At 43.3% G+C, this 5,091-nt stretch overlaps 1 protein-coding gene across 2 annotated transcripts in view; it reads right to left on the bottom strand.

The window, feature by feature from the left end:
• FARP1 (FERM, ARH/RhoGEF and pleckstrin domain protein 1) overlaps nucleotides 1-5,091 on the bottom strand; it is a 281,209-nt gene that overhangs the window by 112,832 nt on the left and 163,286 nt on the right. The gene's annotated exons all lie outside the window — the stretch shown is intronic.

Genomic DNA, 5,091 nt, shown 5'->3' with positions numbered 1-5,091 from the left:
CTCTACCCAGGGGGATAGCTTGAGGCTCTGTCTCAAAAAAAAAAAAAAAAAAAAGAAAAATGTGAAGATCAGACAACAAGCCTGATAGGTATTAGTAAGCCACAGTTCTGAAAAATAAGCTGGCTTTTTCTTTGCATACAACACCAATGATGTCAGTTCTTACAAGCAATAGAAAGCCATGCTGATCAATGGCTGGGATTTAATTAAGGAGCTAATTCCACCACAGTATGGCAAAGATTCCAAAGGGACTCTGGAAATGTGGTTCACCAGGAAACTCCCAAGCATTCACACTCTCTAACCCAGGCATCCTCAAACTACAGCCTGCGGGCCACATGCAGCCCTCCAAGGACAATTATCCGGCCCGCCAGGTGTTTTTGCCACCACTGCCTGCTTAGCAGCCAACTTGTCCTGGGGCCTGCAGTCCAGCCCTCCAACGGTCTGAGGGACAGTGAACTGGCCCCGTTTAAAAAGTTTCAGGATCCCTGTATCCCACATCTTGAGTCTTGCATGCCTGAATGTCCATGCAATGATTGTGCTCATTCACACACTCATGCTGGGGAACACAGATGTTCACACACACACACATATGTGCTCATGGCACCCAGGGACAGAGGTGCCACGTGGCTTACCACTCACGCCATTCTCTCAAATTCACCTTTTGTGAATAAGTTGACGAATCTGTTCTTCTGACAATCCCCTTATGTTTCACTTCCTGCATCTACCCATTGTCACGATCACCACCTGACTTATTACAACAACAATTTCCAAATGCCTTCTCCAGTCAGCCCTACAGGAATAGTTGTCCTCTACTAAATCAGACATGTCACTCTACTCACAACCTGTCTCTCTCAGAGTGAAAGCCACAGTCCTTACAATGGACAAAAGGGCCCCTGGTGACCTGCCCGGCCCTGCCACCTTACTGGGTTCACAGCCAACAGCTCACAACACTCCAGATGAGACTTGAGGCACACTCCCCACCCCAGGCCTTTGCAAAGGCCGGAACACTCTCCTCCCAAAGGTCTTCATGGATAATTCTTTCACCTCTCTCTCATCTTTGCTCAAATGTCAGCTTCTCAATGGGGTGGGCCCTGACACCCTCCCCCCGCCCCCACTAAGAACTACACTTTGTCCCTGAAGCCCATCCCTCCGATTCCACTCTATTTCTATTTTCCAATTACACTTACCACTTTCTAACACCCGAAACAATGCGCTTCCTTCTCTTTCCCTCCCAGAATGCACACTCCATCAGGACATGGAGTTTTGTTTTATTCATCAAAACCGCATGCTACATAGTAGGTGCTCATAAAGATCTGCTGGGTGAATACAAGAGTGATTTTAAAGCCATAATTACCATGAAAGCACAGTCTTAAATAAAAACAACGGTAAGCTGGGGTCAAGATTCCAAAGCCAATTAGAAAACATATTTTTATTTCAAGACATTGTTGCTCAAAGAGCTGCTGTCTTCAAAAAGCCATCAATGCAGCCCATTAACAAAGGGCCAACCACAGGAAAAATGTTTCAGGGAAAGTGAGAAAACCCAGGACAACATTCTGTTAATCAAGAAACATGTTTGGGCGGTGCCTGTGGTTCAGTGGGTAGGGCACTGGCCCCATATACCGAGGGTGGCAGGTTCAAGAACCCAGCCAAACTGCAACAACAAGAAAAAATAGCCGAGCACCTTGGCGGGTGCCTGTAGTCCCAGCTACTCAGGAGGCTGAGGCAAGAGAATGGCCTAAGCCCAAGAGTTGGAGGTTGCTGTGAGCTGTGATGCTACAGCACTCTACTGAGGGCAATAAAGTGAGACTCTGTCTCTAAAAAAAAAAAAAGAAAGAAAGAAACATGTTAAACTGCACAAAACCAGTCAGGTGACGGTCATACAGGAAAAGAAACATGTAAAGGGTGATTCGACTTGCACAGTGAAAGTGTTAGTTACAGCACAAATAGGCGGCGTCACCTCCCTGCTGTAGTATCCCTCAGTTGGTTTTTAGGGATAAATTCTCCATATAAATGAATACATTGACGTGTTAATAACTCTTTCTGATTTAGTGCTTTTGGAGGTCATCAGGCCCTCATTATCTTCCATCTCACTTTCCAAGGTTTCAGTTACCCTGGGTCAACTTCAGTCTGAAAACATTTCATGGAAAATTCTGGAAATGAATTCATAAGTTTTAAACTGTCTGGTATAGTGAGCAGTATGATGAAATCTGAGCCATCCCGCTCCATCCCCGCTTTGCTGCGCAGAGCCACGCTGTCTGCGCTCCCTGCCCGCTGGTCCCATGGCTGGCCACGTAGCTGGCCTCTCAGGATCAGACGGACTGTGCAATGTCCCAGGGTGCTGTGGTCAAGTCACCCTTATCTCACTTTACAATGGTCCCACTGGGCAAGAGCAGTGATGCTGGCAACCTGGATATGCCAAAGAGAAGCCTTAGCGTGCTTCTTTCCTCTAAGCAAGAAGGTGAACGTTCTAGACTTACTAAAGAAAGAAAGATCCATGCTAAGAACTAATCTTATCTCTGGGAAATTGTGAAGAAGGAAAAAGAAATTCATGCTGCCCTCCGTTTCCCTGAGGATAGGGGGCTCCTGTAACTGGAACTTTGGTGCCCTTTTGGGCTTGTTCGCTAATTACCTTTGATGCTCTTATGTGATTGTTTCATAACTTTATGAAGAAAAGGATGCCTGAGATTTGGCACATCCAGTTGTTAATTTCTACTGGTTTTCAGTTCTTGCCTTAGTTTAAGTCCCTGTTTTTAAAGCAGCGGTTCTCAACCTGTGGGTCGTGACCCCTTAGGGGGTCTCCTGCATATCAGATATCTACATTACTATTTATAACAGTAGGAAAATTAGTTATGAAGTAGCAACGAAAATAATTTTATGGTTGGGGGTCACCACAACATGAGGAACTGTATTAAAGGGTCATGGCATTAGGAAGGCTGAGAACCACTGTAAGCCTTATTTTAAAGGAGAGTATCTTCCACAGTCACCATTTTACCAACAATTTCCTTTTATATAGGTATCATCACTACAAAGATTTAGTGGTTTTTGGGTGGTGCCTGTGGCTCAGTGGGTAGGGAGCCCGCCTCATATACCAAGGGTGGCCGGTTCACACCTTGCCCCAGCCAAACTGCAACAACAAAAAAAGATTTAGTGGTTTGAAAACTGAAGTCAGCACTTTAGGAGGCTAACGCAGGTGGACTGCTTGAGCTTGGGAGTTCAAGACCAGCCTGAGCAAGAGCAAGACCCCATCTGCACTAAAAACAGAAAAGCTAGCTGGGCGCTGGGCAGGTGCCTATAGTCCCAGCTACTTGGAAGGCTGAGGCAAGAAGATTGCTTGAGCCCCAAAGTTTGAGGTTACTATGAACTATGATGCCATGGCACTCTACCCAGAGCAACAGAGTAAGACTCTGTCTAAAAAAAAAAAAAAAGAAAGAAAGAAAAGAAAACTGAAATCAAATGTAAGTTATGTAACAAGGAATTTGGGTACAGGCTACACATTTTAAATAAAATCCTGTCCTAAATTTACTAATATCAGCAGCCTACAGGGACCCAATATTAGCTCTACGATAAAAGCCACATTTGAAAACATTAGGGAAGTTTCTGAAAAACCAAGCCATTAAGACCTGACTTAAAAACAGAAAATGTTCTAAGTCTTCTATGATTTAATTTGAAATGTTAATCTACTGAGGTGACATCCAGCAAGGAAGGTACACAAATGAAAACGAAGGTGTCCCCGTCCACAGAGTTAGGGTTACTCAGATTGATCAGTAGTGTGTACTCATTAAAAGCATTTTGTTCAAATTTATAAACAATAACATTTGTTCTCAAAACAAAATACCAAAGACCATAAGCACGTTTTTAAAACAAAGATTCTGCCATCTGTCAAATGATGTGAGCTCACAGGTTTGCCTACAAACTGGACAGTTAAGACTGTCTGACTGATGCAGACAGCACGATGATCTAATTTTAAAAGCCAGGATCTGCCCTCCCCGTCTCATTTCTCAGTTAATCACACAAGATGACTTTAACATATCTTAAACGGTGATGCCAACAGAAACGTTAATTAGAGCTGCGTATTCTGGGTACTCTATTTCATTAAAAAAAAAAACTGTGAAAATTACATATTGTTCTTTCTTCCTTAGAAGCAGGATTAGTCCAAATTGCACTGAATCAGGAAAGAAGACTCAGTAATGAATATATCTGTAACAGAAAGCAAGGAACAGATTCATAGAAACAGGAAGTAGAATGGTGGTTGCCAGGGGCTTGGGAGGGGGACATGGAGGTCGTTTATGGAAATAGGGTTTCAGGTTTGCAGGATGGAAAGATTCCGGAGCTCTGTTCCACGCGATACTAAACCCCGCTGACCCGTATGCTTACAAATAGTCACATGTGCTAAATTTCACATTATAAGGGGGTGGGGTGGGGTGTTTCTTTCTTACCACAATTTAAAAACACAAAAAGAAGAGAAAGCAGTAAAGAGTCAATCTCCGAGCCCGAGCTTGCTGAAAAATAATGTTTCTTTAAAAATATGATAAAAGAAATGACTAAATAAAGATATGATTAGGCCTGGCTGATTTCTTACCGGCTTGGGACAAAAATATAAATGTGAAACACAGCAGTATAGTCAGCAACACACCTGCACTTAAAAGCCCTTTACATACGTTTATTCATTACCAAGTAGAGTGAGCCACTGGTGTCTTTATGTTTGATTTTCATTCATTTTTCAAAGCAGTTTGGTCTATTGAGGGATTGCCCAACAGAAACATTTCCAAAGCATTTATTTTATCACTAACAGCTTCGTTTTCCCTCAGTGTGCCTCGAGCATGTCAGGAAACCTGGGAGGAGCCCAGATAAAACAAGCTTTGTTTTCTCTGCTGAAATGCCCGGTGGCTGTTTCCAAGGACTGGGAATAATATAGCTTTCAGGCCCCAGTGGTTTCAGGTTTTTTGTTTTGTTTTATTTTCAGTACAGGAGACATAACTCTCACCAACACACGGCCAGTTTTACCAAATCCTTGTGTGATTAGCTCTCTGAAGAACAAACTGGACGAGCTACAAATATTCTCTTTTTTTTTTGGAGACAGAGTCTCACTTTGTC

Source organism: Otolemur garnettii, unplaced genomic scaffold (genome assembly GCF_000181295.1).
Source record: "Otolemur garnettii isolate 467f Iridium unplaced genomic scaffold, OtoGar3 scaffold00034, whole genome shotgun sequence".
In the NCBI taxonomy this organism is placed as follows: domain Eukaryota; kingdom Metazoa; phylum Chordata; class Mammalia; order Primates; family Galagidae; genus Otolemur; species Otolemur garnettii.
Note: the sequence above shows the minus strand (reverse complement) of the source record. Positions and strands in the feature narration are given on the sequence as shown.